At 42.1% G+C, this 25,940-nt stretch overlaps 1 protein-coding gene across 4 annotated transcripts in view; it reads right to left on the minus strand.

Moving 5' to 3' along the window:
* Positions 1 to 25,940, minus strand: part of IL1RAPL1 (interleukin 1 receptor accessory protein like 1) — a 658,802-nt gene that overhangs the window by 231,117 nt on the left and 401,745 nt on the right. The window lies entirely within an intron of this gene.

Here is a 25,940-nt window from a genome sequence, read left to right on the forward strand (position 1 = left end):
TGAGTGTACTCGCCATTGCAGTGGAGCATTTATGTCACTTTGGTATTCCAGTGACCTTCATGTGATGAAACAGGAGGGTCAGTAGCTAGAGTTCAGGTGGTGTAAAACTCAGTCCAGCCTCACCAAACATGGGTGAGGCTGCACCACCATGCCTACCACAGAGTGGTACTGGCAGTGAAGAAAGCTTACGTTCCCTCAAGCAGTCATCTGGCAGAGCTCTGCTGAGTGTAGAGGCTATCTTGACACACTGCATCTTGACTGTGGCCTAGAAAAATAGCTGATCTTCTCAGGAAAGGAAAGGAAAGTGTAGCTGGTGGCAGTGGGCAGAAAAGCAGACAGAGATGTAGAAGATGCTGCAGGCTGGAAGCAATTCTTGTGAGGGCTGTTGAAGCAGCAGAAGACTCCAAGAGCTGGAATGAATGATCACTATTAGCACATTGAACACAAAGGTACTTCTGGGATTGTTAGATAAACTATATTAGGAAATCCCTGCAACAGAAAGGTCCAATATACTGCCAAACCTGTGTGAGTCTACTGCTAAATTGGCAGCCACAGAAGCCTAGTTAAAGATATGAATTATTATACTTTGAAACTACATATTATATTCTTTCCCCAAGGTTCCTTTAAATATCCCTGTTATCTATGTGATTAAACAGCCCATTGTTTGTTGCCTACACGTCAGTATGATTGGCTGGAACTCACCAGGGCTTAGACAGAAGTTCCTAATACAGATATGCTTTCGGCACTTTCCTTTTAATTTTGGTTGCACAAGTGCACTGTTGATTTACATTGCAATTACAACTGCAAAGACAACATGATTTAAATGAAGGGACAGGTCTTGGAGTATGCTTTATTTCTAAACTGAGTCGCATCCTTTGACCTGCAACCCCTCTAGCTATATTTGCAAATGTGTGCATGTGGGTGGTGCTTACTCAGCGGTAAGAAGATCCCATACTCATGCTTTTGTTTTCAGATTTTTCAGCAGTTCCCCTTCTCTAACTGATTCATGAGGGAGGGCATGAAAAAGGAGCCACTGCCTATGTGAAAACAAAAGAAAAACAATAGCCTGCTTTTGCAATAAGCAAACAATTTTGCAAAATGGAGGAGTGGGGTTCAGCACAGCAGTACCTGACATCACATTCGTGAGGGGAAACAGCCCACATGTTCCAGGAATGAGAATGAATACCCCAGAAAAAAAGCATTGCTGCTGCAAAAATAGTAATTCCTTGAACATTTTTATGAAGCCTGCCTCCCCAAAGTACCATTTCAGGTTGGGTGGAGATTCCTTCCTTTTCCAGCTGTGAATTCTTGAGAGCTTTCATTTCATTCCCATCAAAAATAGCTTTCATGGATATAGTTCTTTAGCTTTGCAAGTTTCAGATTTTATATTAGGCTGCACAGTGCTGACAATTCCTTGCACAGAGACAGCCAAAGAGTGGAAATCAAACTCAAGTTACGTAAAACAAAGCTGGTTCTCCATACTATGACAGGCAGTATTATCATGGTGACTCGTTATAAATCAAAGTCTGCTAATTAGGGAATAAGTAAGTAAGCGCAATTCATGGAAATTTCATTCTATGTAAACAGCAGGGTGGGTGTGGTCAGACTGCTAGCAGGCAAAGCATCATTCTAGAGGGATTTGTATTCTTGAAGGTGGCACTACAAAATCTTAGAAAGACACCCTGAATAGTTGAATTTAGCACACCATTTGCAGTTATCCTGATGGTAATAATTCGTCATTGTACTCTAAAAAAAGGTAGAGGACCCCTGACAGTTAAGTCCAGTTGCGGACGACTCTGGGGTTGGGGCGCTCATCTCGCTTTACAGGCTGAGGGAGCCGGCATTTGTCTGCAGGCAGTTTTTCTGGGTCATCTGCCTAGCATGACTAAGCTGCTTCTGGCGCAATGGAACACCAAAACCAGAGCAGCGCACGGAAATGCCGTTTACCTTCCCACCAGAGATACCTATTTATCTACTTGCACTTTTTGGCATGCTTTCGAACTGCTAGGTTGGCAGGAGTTTGGACCGAGCAACGGGAGCTCACCCCGTTGCGGGGATTTGAACCGCAAACCTTCTGATCGGCAAGCCCAAGAGGCTCAGTGGTTTAGACCACTTACTGTTAAATGTGTTTACTATTATGACACAGAGAGATATACATAAACATTTATGCATGTGTCCAGCCTTAAATTGTGTTGCTACTATAGTGGTTTGAGAAGCAGTTGGCCTGCTAGGACAATACTTGTTTTCTACAGCACAAAAGGTATTCTCCTTGCATCCCAGATGGAGTAGGACTGCCCATCAGCTACATGGAAGTAGTCCCATACACCTAGCTCCAGCATAAACATGGGTAATGAAAGGAGAAGCAGAGGGGATTTGAATGGGAGGTGGAGAATTGCTATACAGCTTCCATAAGATGGTGTTGTTGCACAAACAGAAGCTTGTGCTGCAACAGCTACAGTTGAGGGAGGTTCATACTGTAAGGGAATTTGGCGAAATAGCTGCACTGACTGATAGAAAAGACTTTCTACTCCGCCAGGGTACAAAGAGCAGAGAAATAATGAGGCAAAATTAAAACCGTAGCATATGGGTTCGAGGCTTTATCTTAGTTTAGCATTCTACCCTGATCTCAGTTTGCCTTGGCTTCACAGTGTTATTGTTTGTGGGTAAAACAATACCAACTCAGGGAAGAAGATTATTGCTGTACAACAAGGCTTTTAATCATCAGGATTGCAGTGAATTGGAACTAAGTTGATTAAAGAGATATATGACATGAGAAATGTAGTAGGAACGTAATAAAGAGAGAGAGTGTGAGAGCGCATTGCACATCTCCTTCCACTGTCCTCGTTTCTATGATTTCTTCTAACTGCTGCAAGGCAATTACAAGGAGTTGTATTTCCCCCCTATAATAACAATTCCTATTACAGTTCTGTTAAGCATTTAGAAAAGTCAAAATACTTTCAAACAGCAGAGCACTAAGATTACAAAAAATAATAAAAAATACAATTTGACCTTCAGCAATCTCAGGAGTAGAACTCTATAGAACATAACCTATATGAAGGTTCTTAGAAGAAATCCCTGTTAAATCCGAGCAGCAAGACACACACATCATTTCAAAAAGCAATCTCATTAGGAAAGCATAGGGAGGACAGAAGTTTGCTCAAAGGATGAAGGAAAAACCTTGTATCTTCAGAGATTTGGGTGAGCAAGGCATTTTACCTGCTATGTGTTCTTGAAGAAGCATTGCTTTCCGCAATGAGATGAATCCCTTAAGGGGAGCCAAAGATGCTTATATTTTTCTGGTCACAAGGATGTCAAGTGCTGGGAGTTGAAAGAAACAGGAATTGACACGAAGAAAAGCTTTATTGGTTGTATAAACAATAATGAGTGCTCTCCAAAACATGGTGTGTGCAGCTCTACTTTATCCATTAGAAAAGAAGAAGAGGAATAGTACTAGCTGCAGAGAAGCCTACATTGGTGGGAAAGACAGGATACTCTGTGTCTTGGGTCAACCCCTTAGGGTCATCTAGGGCTTCAATGCTGTGCCCCACCTTGCTCTACCCAATTCTGCACTCTGGTGGTTTTTTTCCTCAGAAGCTAGATAAACTACTTGATACCTAGTTCCTCATCTCTTGCCCAGCTTTTCTTGTTGAATATTCACAGTGATAATTCCAATACAGGTTCTGCTCACTCCCTCTAATACTGAACTCAGTAACACTGCTCAACAGGACAGAAGCCCAAAAGGGATTTGCTGAGAATTAACATACTTGGATGACTCACCAAGTAAGCAGAGATTCAGAAAACCTGGAAAACCCAAGAGGGGTGGGTGGGGTGGAATTCCCACATAAGGCTTAGAGCACAATTGCATGTCCCTGTGATGCATGCAAGCTTCCCCCGTTCTCTGTAGCAATCTATTTGGACCGGGACTCACACAACTGACTTTCCAAAGGCCCCTGACTGTGTATAGGGGCATATGGAAGAATGGGGAAAGACAGTACTAGGGCTCAGAACAAAATATGGGGAATGGTAAGAGAAATGTTGGAGAAGGCATGGACAGAGGCAAGGAGGTGGGAGTGGCAGGAATAACAGAAAAAGAAGAGCCATGCAAAACAAGGGGCACAGCAGGAAGTGAGAAAGAGGGAGTCAAACAGAGTGATAGTAGATGGTAGCCAAGCAGGTAAGGAGTTGGTCACTAAACTCTTTAAATAAAGGATAACTTTTGGTCCCAAGGGTCACATTCTCCCTTGGCCAATCTCCAGGGGCTGCATGTGTGTGGCCAAAAGTCCCAGACCCTATTCCCCACTTGATCCATGCAGGTCAGCTGAGAAGAGGGAGTTATTCGCTCCTCTGTCCTCCCCAAATGATCAATGTGCAACTGGGAAGGGAGCGATCTGCATCTCCATCAGGGCACTGGGCTTCATCCATCCACAGCTGTGTCTGTGTTCTTTTTATGTCACTGGTTGGGTTAGGGATGGGGTAGAACAAAATTGCTTGGGGGACTGGATCAGATGCTCAAATTGGGCTTTAGCCATCCCTGCTTTAGTAAATCCAACCTGCAACATTTTGTTTGTTCTCTGCTTGTTCTGATCTGTGTCTCAAAGGCCAAGCAATACTTTTTTGGCTCCTGGTATATCGCTAACAGCACAATATTTGTCAGTTAGTTAGTAGTATACTGCTAGGAAACACTGAATGAGTCAGGATCCTGATCAATACACTTCTGATTGGCATCACTAAAGTAGCTGTAAGCTGTACTTTTTGGAATTTGCAAGAATTAGCTTGCAGACTTAAAAAGGATGTCCCTTGTTTTTATAATCCCTCCAATTTTTTTCATGCATAGGAACTATATTTTCAGAGGCCAACTACCAAATTTTGCTTACAAGTCTGCAAATAGTGTGATTTGCTTTTTAATATTTGGTTAACAATAATTGTGTGGTTTTCAGAATAAAATGGAATAAACTTTACAGAAATGCTAAGATCAAAAATAGCAACATTTTGTCTAGCCAGTTTCTTGCCTCTCAGACAGAACTGCCATGAGATGTTGGATAACTGCTTTTATCTACATGCCAATATTCTAGGTTCTAAATAAAATATCCTAGTCTTGCTAATCAGTCTAGCAAGTCCACCACCTTCCATTATCTGTGTGCTTTGAGGTGCACATGTACATATGAAGTTTCCTGCACCTCAGCAGACAGTATCTCTGTCATGCAGATCCTAACCGACCTACATAAATCTGGGCCAAAAATACAGTTTAATTACTTACTGACATTTCACCATTGACAAGCCATATGTGATGGAGATTAGCTAACGTAATGTTTTGAAAAGGTTCTAAAGAGTCCACTGGAACGTGTAATTCATCTGCTTTAATATGCACATTTTGCTGAACCAGCACAGTTAGTTATCTTCAGAGAAGGATACAATTTAAACAGCAGAATCTACTTTTGATCACCACTTTGAAAGCTTCATTAGCACATTGCTATTCAGCACTACAGCTGCTTCTCTTTAATGGCTTAAAGTAATCAAACTGTAAGACCATCCTTCAGGAGTCCTCAAAGCAGCAGAGTATTTATATAGATATATTACTGTGGCTATAAAAGCATATTCAGAATACAGCACTTCTCTTCCAGTGCACACTGTTGCTAAACACAGGAAAGGAAAACCAGTTCTCTCTAAGGGCTTTTTATTTTTATTTTTAATCCCCAAAAATCTATTACAAAAATGAAACAGAAACACTCACATCCCAAGTCTTTTAGCCATGAAACTTTTAGCCAACTTTGTAGTAAGATGGCAGCAATTTATAATAGCATCCCCATAATTTAAATTATCTGCAGTGATCAAAAGTACTATATGCACATTTCAAATCACAAATTAGTTTTTAAAATATGAAATATAAGTAATATTACATGCATTGTAAGAGCTTATAAATTGCCTGAGTGTTTCTAAATATGCTTTTATCACTATTGGGAATTATTTCATTCTTTGGACAAATGGGTATTAAGAACAGAAAAAAGCTATACATGTCTCAAGTACTACAAAGTGCCTACCATAATGCTGCTCAGAAGCATGGTAGTTTTGACATCAATGAAACTAACATGCTTTGCCCAACTTGTCTCTAAAGATACGAGGAAACGTGTGCTATGAGTCCAGGCTAGTGCAAGATTGTCCTGGTGTTAATTTATGTCTGCTTCTTAACTCATAAAATCCGTTTGTGCTCATGTTCACCAAATGGAATTCTATTCAGATTCTCATTTGTAGCAAGTCCATTTGGGCCTCGCTTCATCTAAGGCATGTTGAGACTACTCATAAGTGCAGTATACTGTCACAAGTCTCCATTTTCGTCACCCAGGCACTGGTGGATAAAGGTGGGAGTGGGTGTGGGGCGGCTCGCCCCAGGTGCCATCCCGGGGGCGGGGGTGACATTGCAGCCGCCCCCGCCCCCAGGATGCTCGTCGTTTGCCGCACACCCCCGATGCGCGCCACGCCCCCCAGGATGCATACCACACCCCCTGGGATGTGCGTCACGCCCCCTGGGGTGTGCGCCAGCCACGCCCCCAGATGTTCGCCGTTCCCGGTGCCGGAGCAGGTAGCTCCGCCACTGCACCCAGGTCGTACTTCATCTTCTTAAACATGCAGAAATGTGCACATTTAGCACAAGTCCAGCTAAGGTCAGTGAATGTACAGTGGTACCCTGGTTTACGAACTTAATCCGTTCCGGAAGTCCGTTCTTAAACCAAAGCGTTCTTAAACTAAGGTGTACTTTCCCATAGCAGCGGGGGACTCAATTTACAAATGGAACACACTCAACAGGAAGTGGAATATGTTCTGCTTCCAAGGCAAAGTTCACAAACCAAAACACCTACTTCCGGGTTTGCAGTGTTCTTAATCAAAGTTGTTCATAAACTAAGCTGTTCTTAAACCAAGGTACCGCTGTACTAATTTAAATGAACAGCAAGACAATATAGCACACTTTGACCTCTTTACTGCTGTTCCTTTGAGAAAATGATAAGTAATGGATGGGAGCTATTTAATTAAAAAAACAACTCCTCGTGGTTATGCATGATTAAATTCACAGGCCAATAAAGATTAACATATAACACTTGCTTGTTTTTACAATGCTCCATGGGCATATAGAGCTCTGAAAGGACAACAGTTATCCCTGTGTCGAAGAGTTAATATTGTTAGAGCAGTAGATTTGCTTTGAGTGCGACATTTTTCTGGCAGATTAACACACAATCTGTGTGTGTGGGGGGGTGTCAATTCATAAATGCAAGGAGTTCAGTATTATTATATTATATTATATTATATTATATTATATTATATTATATTATATTATATTCATAAAGCGATTTGACCTATTTTTGATGTTTTCCTTTGATGAAGTAACTAAAATAGTTGAATTTCAAAAATGCCTTTTTTATATAATTGATGCACAGGCCCACAGCACCAGCTTGAAAGGAACTATTCTGAGCCATAGTGAGTAGGCCTGCTGTGGATTGATTAACTGAGTTTTCCAATAGAAGAGCATGCATATTCTAACCATTGGATTCAACTTCTGAGGAATTGCTTGAAATTCAGAACTGAAAGCCTACTCAAATTTTTCTGACCTATAAGGCCTTTGCTAATTTAGCCACACATGACACATCATAAATATTGTGATCAATGAGAGAGATCAGCACTCTGTCCACACCTTTTTTTAAATTAAAGGTGCTGGAACTGTGATCAGCTTGAGTATTACATCTTCTGAACTAAAAGTTCTGCCTTTTAGCAGGCATGTATGAGGAATGGTGAAAGAGAGAGTGCCTTTCAGGGCCCGGGTGGTTACACCATGGGGCACTATATTATCTTCAATGATGTCAGTGAAGTTAACTCTTTATTCAAAGAAACTAAAACCACACAGGCCTAGTGATCACGGCAACTCATCCCAGTCTTGCCCCAGTGAAGCAATTACAATGACAGAAGGTCCCTACCTTCCCACTACTCTCTAAGGCTCCTCCCCCAATTCCTAAGGCTCTGTTGCCTTGTATCTTGTTGCTCTGCCCTCTCCATTTCTCTGCATGTTCTAGGAGACATGGGGGTAGGGGAGCTGGTTGCAGCAGGAGAGGGAGACTCCCTTGATTCTTCAGTGGCCAGCCTCATTGCTGCCTCTTTGCCTCCCCTCCTTTGCAGCCTCCTCTTCTTCCTCTGACCCTGGACTGCTCTCTGTGTCAGACTCTTCCCAATCACTAAACCCTGTTGCCTCTTAGCTTGCAACACTTCCTCCTCCCAGTCTGTTCCCTCTTCTCCCTATGACAAGACATCATCATCCCACTACCAACCCCCTGGCTCTAAGTCTTCTTCACCTGGGAGGTTCCTTTGGGGGTTCCCCAGCTGGTGCCTCCCATCGCTCTTCTGCATCTATCCAGTCCATGACATTAATATGGGTCTTTCTTTGCGCTTGATTCAGAAATTGCAGTTAGTTCAGAATACTGTGGCATGGTAGCTCACAGGAGTGAGAGCTTGTCGGCATATAACCTTTGCTCAGAGACCTGCAGTAGCTGCTGATTTGTTACCAGACCAAGTGCAAGGTGTTACTATTAGTATATCATAGAATTGTAAAGTTGGAAGGGACCCTGAAGGTCATCTTGTCCAACCCCCTGCAATGCAGGAATCCCAGATAAAGCATCCATGACAGATGGACAGCCAAGCTCTGATTAAAAACCTCCAAGGAAGGAGAGTCAACCACCTTCTGAAGGAGTCCGTTCCACTGTTGAGCAGTGCTTACTGCTAGAAAGTTTTTCCTGCTGTTTAAACCTTTCTTGCAACTTCAATCCATTGGTATGTGTCCAATCCTCCAGAGCAGGAAAAAATAAGCTTGCTCCATCTTCCATGTGGCAGACCTCATATATCCTCTCAGTCTCCTCTTTTCCAGGCTAAACAAACTCAGGAGTTGTTTCCAGACCCTTGATCACCTTGGCTGCCCTCCACTGTACACTTTCCAACTTGTTAATATCCTTCTTAAATTGTGGTGTCCAGAACTGGACACAGTGCCCCAGGTGTGGTCCAACGAAGGCAGAATAGAGTGGAACTTTTACTTCCCTTAATTTGGACACTATGCCTCTGTTGATATAGTATAGAATAACCCTTAAGAGTTTGGGAGCAGTTTACTTAATGAGATCACCTTACACCATATATGCCAACACTAATCCAGACTTTTTGAATGTTGACATGCATTTTAATCTGTTTTACAATTTATTGTTTATTTTAATTATTTTTGTCTGTTTTAACCCTTTTGGGGGGTTACTGATAATTTTTTTGTTTTATTCTTTTTGTAAACTGCTTTGTTGTTTCATTACAATCAAGAGATATAACATTTTGTTTTTGTTTTTGTAAAAAATAAGCCTAATGGCAAAGGAATATTGCTACTATATTCCTCCCTGCAACAAACCCAGGAAGTCTTATTATTCTAGAACCATTCAGACTTTCAATCAACAGCTAGAAGAGTAGTACTTCCCTTTGTCTGAGGTGCTATGTCAAGAAATGCCAACACTCATAAGCCATCCTGCTACTAGACAGACTTAGAAAGTTCGTGAAACAGAAGTGAATTTTTGGAAGCCAGCAAAAACCAGAGACTTCAGTTGTCAGTCAGAATTTAAACAAGAAAAAAAAATCAAGGTTACACATTTCCTTCACTCAACTGACACAGAATGTGGTCTCTGACTATCTTTGAATGATCCTACCCCCTAAGGTTAGAAGGAAATTCAGGTTTTTTTAATCCAAAGCATGTGGCACTGGAAACCAAATCCTCATTGTAACATTGGCTTAATAATTAACTGGATTTCCTATGATACAACAGATGTTAACTTGGAAAAGTGTTCCATGCACAGCGGCATTGGTTTTTGGTATTTAATCTTGTATATTTTCCCTTCTTTGAATTTTAAATTCTTTGCTACTCCAAGAAAGGTGACTATTGCTTTCATTTTTAAAATCACTTTTCACAGCTATAGGCAATATTGGCCAATGAAGTAAGACTGACAAAGTCTCTTACAATGGAAGAGAACTGGGCATCCCATTCATTCCTCTTGCCAAGCGGCAAGAATGATTTTATCATTATTTCTGATAGATGATGGCATAGTTTTAATGATACTGATTCTACAACTTTAGCCCCCCTTCAGCAAATCATTGTTGAACTTTACACACTGGGTATAAATTTTAAAATATTAATGTCTACTTTGCACAGCTTTAAATCCATTATTTGTAATTATTTGTATTTGTAATTTGTATTGGAATGTTGAATAATGTTCAATTGCCTTTTCATTATACTGTGAATTTGTTGACGTATGTAAAAAGAGTCTTCCCAATATATATCTATACGATCCAATACTATGCACCCTAGTTTTTCAGCAAGACTGACTTTTACAAAATATCAAGTTCTGCTCCAAGGAAAACTGAATGGTTTAAAAAAACAAACACATTTGCCCTTGGCTTATTAAAGTTCACCATTACAATACTGTACTAGAATATAAGAGATATATAGAATTAAAATGGCTGTTACATATTGGTGCAATAACATGTAAACAATACATGTTAACACTGCTTTAATTTTATACGCTTTTATGTGTTAGGGCCCTTCCAGACATCCTCACATTGTTGACGGTGAAACTGAGTTAACAGGAAGGTGAGCCTGAGATATGTTAAGCCAGTTTCAGCTTCAACAGTGTCCAAGACAAACACAAAAAGAGAGGGAATTGTGTGTCATAGAGTTTCCCCCCATTCACAATCATATCTATCCGCAGAATTATTTTCATAACAAATATTTCAAGGGGCGGGGATGCAGCTGTGTTTTACAACCTGCACCCCACTACCAATGGGGCCATTTCACCAACCATTTTTCTGAGCAACAATGGTATTTTTGTTTGTGTAACAGCACCCATTTCTACTGCCTACTGCCTTGGAATTATGTTCAGGGCATTGAGGAGTGTACAAAATGGCAGCTGGTCTGCCAACACAGGAGCTCTTTTCTTTTAAGAAGGTGAGTAAAACAGAATAGACCACTTATAAAATATATTTACTGACAGAAGGATAACAATAAGCTGGCCAAGCTTCTTGAAACATTGAAGCTCTGTGTCTGTTGTCATCTTTCTCTCCCCCCCCCCGAGGGCCTCAAACTGCTGTTATCTGAGACACTGAAATATGGAGTGTCTGCAATCTGTCCAAAAAATCGCATCTGACATTTGTACTCCTTCACTGTACTGCAGGGAATGTATAAACCATTCCTTCTCCTGGCATTTATTTAGGATGAGAGTGGATAGGAGAATGTGTGAAGGGATACCTACAATTATTCTCACAGGGGAAAACAGTGGCACAATGTTACTAAGGCACCACAAATACTAGCTTTGCCTACATCGTGTTAAGTAGGGTTAAGTAAACTTTACTGCAGAAAGGCAATCTGAGCTGGGGCAGCTAACATTGCAAATACTGACTGAAAACAGATTGAAAGGCGGGAAGTTTGGGGTGGGACAGGTTGGTACCTCCCCCAGGGCATCAGAACCCAAAGCAGCAGCCTGAACTCTTACCTTGATGTGGATGAGCTGACCAGATCTGTTGAACCAGTAGCTCTGGAGGGTGAGGTTCTGGAAATCAATCCAGGCTCCATCATCATGTCAGCTGAACTCTGGGTTCTTAAGAATATAAGAACCTAGGAAGAACCTTGCTGAATCAGGCCAAAGGCCCATCTAATCCAATACTTTGTGAACCAGGTGCCTGTAGGAAGCCCAAGCAGAAGCTGAATGCTACAGCTTTCTCTCCACTTGCAATTCCCAGAGAGTAGCACTCAGAGGCATGCTGCCTCCAACAGTGGAAACAGGACATAGCCATTGTGGCAAGAAGAAGAAGAAGAAGAAGAAGAAGAAGAAGAAGAAGAAGAGGAGGAGGAGGAGGAGTTTGGATTTGATATCCTGCTTTATCACTACCCTAAGGAGTCTCAAAGTGGCCAACGTTCTCCTTTCCCTTCCTCCCCCACAACAAACACTCTGTGAGGTGAGTGAGACTGAGAGACTTCAGAGAAGTGTGACTAGCCCAAGGTCACCCAGCAGCTGCATGTGGAGGAGCGGGGATGCAAACCCGGTTCACCAGATCACGAGACTACCGCTCTTAACCACTACACCACACTGACAGCCTTACCTTCCATGAATTTGTCTAGTTTCCCTTTAAAGTCATCCAACTTGGTGGCCATCGATACCTCAGGGGACAGAAAATTTCACTTCCAGGACTTCACAATTACATTTCTGCATGTCTTTGGCACCAACGTGTACCACAATTACTGACTCCTCCCCAGCACCATCTGCCAGACTGTCTAGATAATTTTTGTTTTGGAAATTTGGCTTTGAAGGATGCGTTTAAACACACAAAGCCTTTTTGATTAATTGTAAGGCAACAATGTTATGCATTAGTTTGCCAAACTTAGAAGATTAAGCTTTACTTAATGCCCACCATTTTATCCCTCCAATTTTCCCAGCTTTCCAGCAAAAAAATGGCCAACTGGGCATTTTATTACCCACATTAACATGTAATGTTTAGTTTTATTTCAGATTCTTGTAGTATCCACACATGGGAAAGCTGAAATGATTTGAATTAGGAGCAGATGGATTTGAGGCTTTTCAGGTGAATCTGAGATAAGACAACTTATTTGAAAATGGCTCCTAATATGTTTAAAAATACACTCAAGTTGAGACAAGTTTGGGAAGTTAATGCATGTGTTAGTACAAGTATTGGCAAATCACAATTCTTGTATACATGCTTAGCATTAACTTACAGATCTCTCTCTCTCTCTCTCTCTCTCTCTCTCTCTCTCACACACACACACACACACACACACACACAGATTGCCCTTGTAAAGAGATTCATGTTTTCTCAATGTAGGGGGAATCACCTAAATCTCAATTTGAAGGCAAAGTGCTCAAGATTCACACTTCTCATATTAGCACATCACAGTCACATGAAAATGCACTGAGAGTTTCAGTATTGTAATCACTATCATGAATGAATTACAATTCAATGGAGAAGTCAAATGGCAAGGTCAAAGTCAAAGAAAAAAACACACCATACAAACCAATCTAGATTTCATCCATGTATGGAAATGGATATGGAATAATGCACTGGAAAAAAGTAAATCTGTTAATCCAACTTTGATTAATTCTAGCAGAGGCCTTAGAGATGTATTAATGAGCAAAAATATTATGAAGATATTAATAAGTGCATTTCATTAAAGATTTCTACCACATACAGGAATTAGTATATAACTGCTTTTTATTATTATCATCTTCAAGAATACATAGGGAAGAGTCTGTCCAAGAATGACTACAGCTTTTATCCATTCCTCAAAGAACTGAAGCCTAGACACAGACCTCACAATATATTTAGTCAGTGGGTATTTACTTTAAAGTAAAATAGACTCCACTTCAGCTTACAGCCATTGAAAGCTTCCAAACTGCGGCCCTGCATGTAGCGGCCTACAGACATTGTCCATCTGAGATATGCATGGGTTATTTGTTGCATTCTCTGTATCTTTCTTTCACCAAGGAGGAGTTGCACTGCCCCCTAATAATAATAATAATAATAATAATAATAATAATTTATTTATACCCCGCCCATTTTACAAATAGCAATAAAAAAGTTTACTGCAATACAGAACAGAAGTAAATACTATGTTAGAGCAGCATTCATGAAACCTGTTGTCAATCTAGAATTCAGTGTTGGGAGTTAGGTCATAAAAAAAGAGCAGAGAGTGAACTACATTTAAATGCATGTAACTGCACATGGGACTAAAGTCTTGATTAATTCCACTATATGAAAGTGTTCAAATACGTTTTGAATGCATCAACTGCAGAATTCATTTCCAAACAGAAATGAAAGGTCTTGTAGATATCAAACAGAAGCTCTCTTCCAGGAGCTGCTCTACATCCATTCAGGAGATGGACATCAATGAGTTGCTTTTTTCCAAAGATAAATCACACATCTTTCTATTTCAAGCTGCGTTTTCCTCAGACTAATTTCTCTGCAAGCTATCAGTTTAGGCTTCTGGCAAGAGTGACTGACCCTCATCCCCGTGCAGCTGGAGTGGGGAGGAAGATGAACTGCAAGGTGGGGTAGAAGAAAGAAAGAAAGAAAGAAAGAAAGAAAGAAAGAAAGGGTAAAGGAGGAGAGAAAGAGATGGTCCCATCTGCTTTTGGCTCTTACCCCACATACCACCAGCATGTTCCCAATAAATTACCCCAGAGGGAATACAGCACTTGAGAGTCAGGCGGCTGCCCTTCTCTGCATTAAACTATACAAACAGGGGACTATAGAATGTTACAACAGCATTTATCTGAAAGTACATGCCATTAATGCTCAGTTTTATTACCATTTAAATCAAAGATCTTATCAATAAATGAACAATTAAATGCCAGATGTTTTTCTTGCCTATGAAATGTACAATTATTTACCCATGACAGTGGAGGGCATGGGCTAGGTAGTACATCCAATTAACTGACCCGAAGAGAATCTGCATTACTTACGAACTAACTTATTTAGTTTTCAGGTACTAAGTACATTGCAGTAATTTAAAGGATACTAATAAGACACGGGCTTCTGTATATTTTACTCCCATAAAGAAGAAAATTCTCTGCAAACACTGCTGTAGAACATTGTTAGCTTCTTCATCTGAGATAACATTAACTCCCATAACAGGGTTCAATGAACTAAATATTAGCCCATCCAATGTACAAGGCCCATTAATGTAAACCACCAGGACTAACACTCAAGCTGGATGTTGCTGGTGCAATTCAATTATCACCAGCAATCAATTTCCATTTTCACTTTTTTAAGATAAGCAATGGAATTGTTAATGATACGACAGGCAGAATGGATTTTACAGCAGAAAAAATAGTCAAGAAAATATAGCACAAGAAATAGCATATATCATACCTAAAGCAAAGTAACGTAGAAATAAAACCAAGCACTACTAATTTATTCTCTATTTATCGTTTATTTTGTATTTTTTTACTTGTTTCATGAGATAATCCAGCTAATACGAAGCGTTTTAAAATCCCTTTTATTGTAATTGTGGAGTTATGCACTTGCTTAGGGCTGCAACCCTAAACTTGCTTGCTATAGAGTAAGCTCCACTGGGATGCTGTGGGGCTTGCTTCTAGGTCAACATGCATGGGATTGCAATGTAAGTCATTCCTATTGAAATGAATATAATTTAAAAGGGCTTCGTTGTAGGGAGAAAATGAGCACTGCTTTTATAGACAGTCACCATGAATTGTTATAAAATACCATACCATACCATACCATACCATTCCATATACAGTGGTGCCCTGCAAGACGAACGCCCCGCAAGACGAAAAACTCGCGAGACGAAAGGTTTTTTCGTTTTCGAGTTGCTTCGCAAGATGCATTTCCCTATGGGCTTGCTTCGTAAGACGAAAACGTCTTGCAAGTTTGTTTCCTTTTTCGTAAAACCGTTAAAACCCAGGGTGCATTGCTGGAAGAGGTGCAGTTGCGACTTGACTTCGAGGAGCAACACATTGCACGTGGTGTGGTGGCCTTTTTGAGCTTTTTAAAGAGTTTGCTGAATTTTTGAAGCTTTTCCAAAACTTCTTTTGCAGCTGTTTGGTAAGTTAAACTTTTAAAACTTTTTTGGGGGTTTTTGGATTTTGGGTTGGGGTGTTTAGAATTCAAGGATTTGGTGTTGGGGAGAGGTTTGCGAGAATCTGGGAGCTTGTGTGGTTTTTTTCTGCATTTTTATGATTTTCTGTGACCATTGGGCCATGTTTATTTTTTTTTGAAAAAAAAATCTGGGTTTGAATTTCTGTGTGCTGGGTGGCTGGGGGAACAGCTGGGAAGGGGTTTGCAAGAATCTGGGAGCTTGTGTGGGGTTTTTTTTGAATTTTTATGGTTTTCTGTGACCATTGGGCCATGTTGTTGTTTTTTGAAAAAATTTCTGGGTTTTGAATTTCTGTGTGCTGGGTGGCTGGGGGAACAGCTGGGGAGGGGTTTGCAAAAATCTGGGAGCTTGTGTGGGTTTTTTTTTTATTTTTTATGGTTTTCTGTGACCATTGGGCCATGTTGGTTTTTTTTGAAAAAATTTCTGGGTTTTGAATTTCTGTGTGCTGGGTGGATGGGGGAACAGTTGAGGAGGGGTTTGCAACAGTTGGGGAGGGGTTTGCAACAGTTGGGGAGGGGCTGGGGGAACAGTTGAGGTTTTTGAAGACTTTGGTGATTTTTAAAGCTTTCCCAAAACTTCTTTTGCAGCCATTTGAGGATTTTGAAGACTTTGGTGATTTGCAGCCATTTCGTAAGTTAAACTTTTAAAACTTTTTTGGGGTTTTTTGGATTTTGGGTTGGGTGTTTGGAATTCAAGGACTTGGTTCTGGGTTTGAATTGCTGATTTTTTTTTTCCTTTTTCTGAGTTTACGAAGGTAAGAGCTGTGCTGCCATGGGACCCAAGAAGACTGCTGCTGCTGCGGAGGCCGGCAAGAGGAAGAAGGAGAAGGTGACGCTGGAAATGAAGAAGGAGATCATCTGGAAGCACGATGGTGGAATGCGTGTGACGGACCTTGCCAGGGAGTACGGCAGGAACCCATCGACCATCGGGACCATCCTGAAGATGAGGGAGAAGATCCTTGCGACTGATGCAGCCAAGGGAGTCACCAGGATCGTGAAGAACCGCCCAGCTGTTCTGGAGGAGGTCGAGAAGTTGCTGCTCATCTGGTTAGAAGAGAAGCAGCGTGCAGGGGACACAGTGACTGAGGCCGTCATTTGTGAGAAGGCCAAGGCCTTGCACGCAGACCTCATCCGGGAACAGCCAGGAACCTCAGGCGAGCCAGAAGTCTTCAAGGCAATCAGAGGCTGGTTTGACCGGTTCAAGGCAAGATCTGGAATCCACAGCGTGGTCAGGAATGGAGAGGCTGCCAGTTCTGATGTTCCTGCGGCTGAAGACTTTGCCTTGGAGTTCCTGGAGGCTGTGAAGACAGAGGGCTACGTTCCACAGCAGGTCTTCAACTGCGACGAGACCGGGCTGTTTTGGAAGAGGATGCCCAAAAGGACTTTCCTCACACAGGAGGAGGCCAAGTTGCCTGGCCACAAGCCCATGAAGGACCGTCTGACCCTGCTCTTCTGTGCCAACGCAAGCGGCGACCTGAAGATCAAGCCCCTGCTGGTGTACCACTCGGAGGACCCACAGGCCTTCAAGAAACACAAGGTCGACAAGGAGCGGCTGAGTGTCATGTGGCGATCCAACAGCAAGGCTTGGGTCACACGTGTGCTGTTTGTGGACTGGGTCAATCTTGCTTTTGGCCCTGCTGTCAAACAGTACCTGCTGGACAACGACCTGCCGCTGAAGGCTTTGCTTCTGATGGACAATGCTCCTGCTCATCCTAAAGGCCTTGAGGTGGACTTGTTGGAGGAGTTCAGCTTCATCAACATCATGTTCCTGCCGCCTAACACCACGCCACTGCTCCAGCTGATGGATCAGCAGGTCTTCGCCAATTTCAAAAAACTCTACACCAAGGAGCTTTTCAGGCGATGCTTCGAGGTGACTGATTGCACCACCATCACCCTGCGGGAATTCTGGAAGGACCACTTCGACATCGTCACCTGCTTGAAGATGATCACCACGGCCTGGAACGGGATGAGCCAGAGAAATTTGAGTGGCGCTTGGCGCAGCCTGTGGCCGGACTGTGTGGCACCAAGTGACTCTGATGCACCAGAGTCAACAGTGGCGCAGGACATTGTTGCCTTGGGGAGGACCATGGGCCTGGAGGTCACAGAGGAGGACGTCTGCGAGCTGGTGGAGGAGCACGACCACGAGCTGACCACCCAGGAGCTGGTTGAACTGCAGTCAGAGGTTGCGCAGGAGCAGGCCTCGCTGGAAGAGGAGGAAGCAACTGAGGAACGGCCGTCCTCCAAAGAACTGAGGGACATATGCCAGAAGTGGAAGGAGGTGCAGGCTTTTGCAGAGCGGCACCACTCTAACAAGCACGTGGCACATGACCTAGCGAACACTTTTGATACGACGGTCATGTTGCCTCTCAGGGAGCTGCTGAAAAGGCGGATGAAGCAGCAGACCATGGACAGGTTCCTCAGCAAGAAGCAAAGAGTGGAAGAGGAACCTTCTTCAAATGGTCCCCCAGAGTCTTAGAAAATGTAATGTACCCTTTTTTGATTTTTAAATGTTTTTCCTGTCATGTTTAGAAACTTAATTTATTGTTCCTTCAATTTTTGATATGCTCTTTAAAGTATGTGTGACTTTAAAGAGCAGTTAATAAACTATTGTTGTATCAAATTTGGCTTTGATTGGACTTTTTTTGACCATAGGAACGCATTAATTGAATTTCAATGCATTCCTATGGGAAACCGTGCTTCGCAAGACGAAAAATTCGCTAGACGAAAAAACTCGCGGAATGAATTAATTTCGTCTTGCGAGGCACCACTGTAATAACATGTAAATAAAATGAGCAATTAGCCATAAAATCAGCCTACTATTCCCCCCCTATTTGTTTGTCTTCGTCCTGCACTTCAATGCCCTCTGCAACTGGGCAGCAGCCTTACTAGGATATAATGGTAAGGAGAGATTGCCAACCACCTGGCAATCACCTGGCATCATTATTACATCACGTTACAACTTCAAAAGAGGTTGTTGTCAGCATCAATCAGCTGACTGGCACTGAGAACAGGTGTGATTTTGCTTCAGCCCACACCTACAAATGGACATATTTCCTCTGCAGAGTGGCAAAGCTGCCTGTAAATGGGGGGAAATGTCTGTTTCCAGGTCCAGTTTGAAACCAAACCATGCTAGCAAACAGGCTACTTTGAAGTAGCTTGGTGTCAGCACCAATCAGCTGTTGGCCCTGTCAGCAAGCCCCACTTGCCAATGAACAATTGAGAGTATACTTTAAGCTCCCAATTGCTCCTTTGCCACTGAACCTTTAACCACAACAGGTGGTTTTGGTGAGGCAACAGCCCTGCATGCCAAATTAGGATTCCTGTGGGAACTACATAACTCTGTGGGGTGGAAGTTTTGCGCCATGGTGGTATTCAACTAAATAATTGCACAAGTGGAATGACTTCTGCTTGTGCAATGGGATTTCCCCCCTCTCCTTCCCCTGCACATGCCTTAAACCACCCCCAAACCTGCTCCAGATATTTGGGGAATCCCCCTAGAGCAGATGTAAACAGTGCACAGGGGGAGGACATTTGCCACTATGTTGAATATTACTCCATTGTTTTAGCAGCAGCTGAAGATCTATAGGACCTCACCCTGGAACCTTATGATGAAGTGGGGATAACGTATCCTATGAATAAATATTTAGATAAATAGGAACCATCATTCCAGAGGTCATAGAATCATAGAATCATAGAATCATAGAGTTGGAAGAGACCACAAGCGCCATCGAGTCCAACCCCCTGCCAAGCAGGAAACACCATCAGAGTACTCCTGACATATGGTTGTCAAGCCTCTGCTTAAAGACCTCCAAAGAAGGAGACTCCACCACACTCCTTGGCAGCAAATTCCACTGTTGAACAGCTCTTACTGTCAGGAAGTTCTTCCTAATGTTTAGGTGGAATCTTCTTTCTTGTAGTTTGGATCCATTGCTCCGTGTCCGCTTCTCTGGAGCAGCAGAAAACAACATTTCTCCCTCCTCTATGTGACATCCTTTTATATATTTGAACATGGCTATCATATCACCCCTTAACCTCCTCTTCTCCAGGCTAAACATGCCCAGCTCCCTTAGCCGTTCCTCATAAGGCATCGTTTCCAGGCCTTTGACCATTTTGGTTGCCCTCCTCTGGACACGTTCCAGTTTGTCAGTGTCCTTCTTGAATTGTGGTGCCCAGAACTGGACACAGTACTCCAGGTGAGGTCTGACCAGAGCAGAATACAGTGGCACTATTACTTCCCTTGATCTAGATGCTATAGGTCAACCTGGGCTTTTACAGGACTATCAAACAAGGCAACTGGGAACTCATACACAGGCATGGGTAAGTATCACTTGAGAAACAGCAATGCTTGCCAATGTAGCAACCAAAACATGACATTCCAGAACAAGTAATCTGAAGGCCTCCAATTCCATCACCAAAGCACTCCTGTCATCTCAGGCACACGGACTGTTGAGCAATGAGATAGGCAGCACTCCAAGAGAATCCCTGTGCTTTCTCTCTCAGCACAAGATGCATATAGTCAGAGTCAGCAGACCTGAGTAGAGGGGGAAAGAACCCCTTAGACCACAGCATCTAGTCTTAAATCAGAAAACAAAACAATTAACAGGAAGGAGTTACAGAGGTATGTTACTAAAATAAATCAGCAGTCTATTGAATGGGACTATTCTAGTACTTTGTGATTAATTCCAACAGTTAATATACCAATATTTATCTATGTAGTTAAACCTCCAGAAATATCTAGCTTTTGTTAAAGGAAAAAAAGGAATTACAGTATGCATTAATCATTTTATGTAGGGAATAATAAACCTTATTCAAATTGATAAAACATAGTATAAAAAGCTGTTTGAATACCAAGTTTCTCTAAAATATTTATAATTAGCAGCTGCAAAAATGGCAGCTGTATGCTAGCTGTAGTTCTGGAGAAGCATATGGATAAGTAGGCTCTCCAAATGTGGAGGAAAAATATGATGCTAAAAATTATTTGCAAATGCAATATTTAATTGCAATGAACACAATTAAGCAAAGTTAAGCATTCTAAATCCTATTGATTTGAACAGAAGTGCTTATGAACATCTAGAAATCATTCTCATTAGAATCTTTGAGACTTTAAATCCCCAGAAGTCCGCCGTAATACAAATGCATTCATTTATATCAATCCCTTGTTATCTTTCATTCTCTGCCCACTGTCAGGCTTTCAGATGTTATGTTCCTTGGCACAGGTGATGTGGCACCTACATTTTTGTTTACGCAGTAAAGTAGCAACCCATCTGATCAGCAGATGTATGTTCTGGCTGCCAAGTGAGGTTGCTTAAACTGCATTGAGCAGAGCCAGGCGCTCTGGATGCCCAGCCTTCGCAAGTGGAAAGCACTTTTGGTCTGAGAGGGCAATGAAGTTGACAGGTGTTCCTTTTAGGCATCTGACTGCTCTTGTATTTTCCCCTGAACACTGCAGGTTTAAAATAGGTCACTTATTAGGTTTTGTGTGTCCACTACTCTCAGCTGTTCCCCAGTCAGCAGAGCAGCCCAATGGGAACTGCAGGGAGAGAGGAATGTTTTCAACCTTCCCTAACCCTCAAGTGATTCTGATGAATATTACCTCTCCCCATGCTGCTATTAAGCTTGTTCCTAAATGGGAATTGCAGGGGAGGGGGATATTTAGCCAGCTGAGAAGGGCTACCTAGTAGGGAAAAGACAGCTGGGAGAGACAGTGCGTGAAATACCTCTGATCCTAACCCACTGCCATTTCCAGCGCACCCATTGCTGAAAGTTTATTCAAGAAAATCCTGCTCTTCATGGAAGAATAAATAAATATTGCTCTTATTGCTGCAGTCTTTTCGAGGCTTTAGGGCTGAGTACTGTCAGTTCAGAACACAGCATACATGCACAGTCAAACACCAGGTAGGGAACATAATGTCTTAACTGAGCATTTGCTGCCCTGCTACTCACACCAACCTCTGCAGAAGGGGGGGGGGGCAGCAACACTTTCTCAACTGATTGAGAAGCTTCCAACAGCTCATCTGACATTCCCTGATGAAAGAGAGCTAAGGAAAAATAGCAAACTATTAAGTGACTTTGAAAGATGACTTGATCCCACAGCTTGTATATTGTAAGCTCAAAGGTATATATTATAATTGACATTGCATTTTTATTGCTTGGTATATCAAGTGTGCTTTGCATTATATCCATAATGCTGACATAGGCCTTATGAATTCCTGGTATGAAAGCATTATTTATTAACTGCAACTGAATTTTGTTCACAGTCAACACAACAGTATTTGTCAATCAATGTTGGTTTTTAAAAGGAAAGCTCAGTCAGTGTGACTTCCCCTGCTGAAAACCTACTGCTAACCTATGACTTTGGGCTTGAACTCATGGCCTGAGATTAAGAGTCTCATGCATTACCAACTGAGTGGTATACCTGCAGTTACCAACCTCCCCTTTCTGAACTTACCCCACAGTAGCAGCACTGAAGTGGACTGAGAGCTGAGTGCCTGTGGGGCTTCCAGTCCAGTGGGTAAACCCATGGCCAAGTGGGAGGAAAGAGTGGGACAGCCATCAGTCTTCCTTACCCAGTTATAATGGACCATAACTGCTGGTCTCCTCCTGTTCCATCACAGCCCTGCTACCACTAGAACCACCACCTGATAAACCCACAAGCAAGTGAGCAAGCATGTGAGCCTTCATTGCAAAATAGAACCAAGTGAATAGCAATTCTCCACTGCCCAGCATCCCCCAGCCCAATTTCTGAGTTTCGAATACAGAATAATTGGTATACAGTGGCACCTCGGTTTAAGAACAGCCCTGTTTACGAACTATTCAGTTTACAAACTCTGCAAAACTGGAGTGTGTCCCGGTTTGCAAAATTTACCACAGTCTAAGAATGGAATCCAAACGGTGGGAGGGCACCAGCGGCAGGAGGCCTCATTAGGGAAAGCGCGCCTCGGTTTAAGAACGGTTTCGGTTTAAGAACAGACTTCTGGAACAGATTAAGTTCGTAAACCGAGGTACCACTGTATAGTATATTAAGCACATGGTGTTGTCTGTCTTCAGCTTTGTTGGTGCTGACCTTTAAAGTCCTAAACAGCCTCGGCCCTGTATATTTGAAGGAGTGTCTCCACCCCCATCATTCAGCCCAGACACTGAGGTCCAGCGCAGAGGGCCTTCTGGTGGTTCCTCACTGTGAGAAGTGAGGTTGCAGAGAACCAGGTAGAGGGCCTTCTCGGTAGTGGCACCCGCACTGTGGAACGCCCTCCCATCATATATCAAGGAAATAAACAACTATCTGACATTTAGAAGACATCTGAAGGCAGCCCTGTTTAGGGAAGTTTTTAATGTTTCATGTTTTATCGTGTTTTTAATATTCTGTTGGGAGCTGCCTAGAGTGGCTGGGGTATAAATAATAAATTATTATTATTAAATTATTATAAGGTTCAAAGAGAATGGCAAAATATTGCAGCTGACTCTTAACAAAAATGAGAATCCAAAGGACATACATGCAATCTCATCCACTATATAATACTGTTCAGAATCTGGAATAACACCCACAGATACAGTATTTGTCCTATTTTGATTATTAATGAACTACTAGATCCAGATTTTGCATATATATGTTTCTAAACTTTGCTTTGAGATAAGGAATAGATATGAGTTAACTACACCCATCAAATGTACTGCAGATTCTGGCGTATTAGGCGACTGGGCGTATAAGATGACCCCCCAAATTGGCAGCTGCCAATTTGTGGGCTCGTCTTATACGCTTCGGCAGCTTCGCTGGGCAGCGGCAGTGGGCGGCAGGCTCCGTGCCGGGAGGAAGCTGCCCAGCGATGCTAAGCCGGCTTCACTGGGTGGCTTCCTCCCGGCATGGAGCGGAGCCCGCCGTCCAATGCAGCCATACCCGGTGTATAAGGCAACCCCCGACTTTTTAACCTCTTTTCTGGGGTTAAAAAGTCGTCTTATATGCCAGAATCTACGGTATGTAACATATTAGCTGGAGTTCTTTCTGAAAGCCTATCCCAAATTATGCAGCATCAGCTACAGCAAGCTTCCACCCAGTAACCTGGACCGCAGGTGTGAAAGTGTTTTAAGGCTAAGATATTCTGCTGTTTAGCTATTTCCATCACTATACTTTGTCAATGTTTGCCTATAATAAAAGAAACACTTAATCGCCATTTTTAGTATAAAACCCACTTTAGCACCCCTGAATTTTTACTAGAAAGGAGGAATAGAATACAATAACTCGTGCTTATGAATGCATTCTAGAAAGCATATTACAGTGCTAACACCTACCAGGGAAAATGTAAGGAAAAAGCAGAAAACAGATAACAGGATGCATTATTGTTAGCTAAAAAAGAATGTGGTTTTGCTTTCTACCTGTTCTCAAAGCTGGAGGAAGCCAAACTGACAAAAGGCAAATCATGTTTTTTATTGAAAAGAGAAATGCCATTACTATTTGGATAGTAATTCCAGCCTGACTGCTCACACTGCTTTCCGGTCTTAGCAAGACTGAGTTCCATTCTAAGTCAATAACCATTGCTTATTTCTCCCTTAAACAAGCAAATTCTCTCCTGTTCCTGCACTGCTTTTCTTTTATGTCTGTCCATAAACATCTCCAACATGGTGTGTGGCTAAAAATAAGCATTAAAAATATCACAGAAGGCGAGCAAATGTTCCTGTTTCTTCTACAACAGTTAATTTATTTTATTTTGCAGTATTTGTTGAATTATTAATAACAAATATTGTATTAAAACTAACATGTTAATTCACATATACTAGGACAGATTAAGAAATAATAGAACATTTTAATGTGTGCTAGAAAGGGATTTTGGGAAATGAAGGAAGGTTGAATATTGGAAGAAAATATTAGGTAGCTCAATCTTCCTGACTTTTGAAATCTGTTCCAAATGAATGAACTGTGACTGTATAGTCCACAATATTCTTTAAGAGATTTTTAAAGATGTCACCTTTAAACTATGGCATTCATCTTAATGTGGAGAACAGAACATGACCCATTCATCATTTACACAACCAATCCTTTTGTAAAGGAGTTCAAACAAAAAACTATTTGCTCAGTAGCTAGGATGTCAGCAGAGCAACTAGGATGTCAAGAAGAGGATTCCTTGCAGATCCCAGTTGCAACCTTACGAACATCTCTTTGTTTTTGGACTTTGGTGCAAGATGCAGTTTTCAGTGGTGTATGACTGGCAAAGCCAGTTGCAATTATCAGGCAAGGGAATTTATGTTTTGTGTATCAGGAAGGGGGCAGACCTGTGGGAAACATTTAAATCTGATTACACACTCTTTTGTGTACCTTTATGTTGGGGCTGTAACACCAAATCAAATTACGTTTGCCCACATGCCCAAATTGCCTTTTTCAACATTTTTGGGATATAGTGGTAAGCTGGTCCCTCCCATTGGGGGCACATCCATGCACATCCAAACAGCTGTTGGGATGCTCCCCACAAACTGGATGACTCCCCCCTTTTTTATATACCACTTAAGCATAAAAGCTTTTAAGTGGTTAACACAAAATATACATTAAAAATATCAAACAGGCAGTATAAAATAAAATTACATATTAAAGTGCACATCAAAGGTACATGTCTCGGTAGGATTTCCTAAACAAAAAGGGTTTTTAGCAAGTGCCAAAAGCAATACAGTGAAGGGAGCTTCCTAAATCAATGGGCAGGGAGTTCCAGTGTATAGATGCTGCCACAGTGAAGGGTCGAATACTTGCAAGTCCAGAATGAACATTATGTGGTACCGATTGCAAAAGGGCATAAAGGAGTAAGGTAAACTGGTCCCAAGCTGTTATGTGCTTTATATATTAGCACAATGAATTTGGCTTGGCAAACTACTACAGATCTCTGAGCAGGGGTATAATATGTTGACAGGGATATGTGAGCAATTGTGCTGCAACATTATGCAAGGGAGATTGCAGCTGGGTTTCTGAAATGTGCATATCAGGCTAAAGGGTTCTAGGTTTGAGAATATGGTGCACGGAATGAAATAACATGCAACCAACATGCAAGTCCCCTATCAATTTGAACAGGTGGTCTGTGATGGCCTGGGATTCGGACTCAGATGCTGAACCTGAGGGATCCCAGCCTGCACAGGATTCCCCGCCTCCAGAACCAGCTGAACTGGGCTGGGGCATGAGCCTGAAGGGTCCTCACCTGTGCTGGATCCTCAGGTACAGGCATCAGCTGAGCCTGCTCTGGCTCCTGAGGTGATGGAGGGCCCATTGCCTGCAGGTGCTCCACTCT

The sequence above is a fragment of the Podarcis pityusensis genome (genome assembly GCF_964106645.2).
Source record: "Podarcis pityusensis genome assembly, chromosome: 4".
Lineage (NCBI taxonomy): Eukaryota > Metazoa > Chordata > Lepidosauria > Squamata > Lacertidae > Podarcis > Podarcis pityusensis.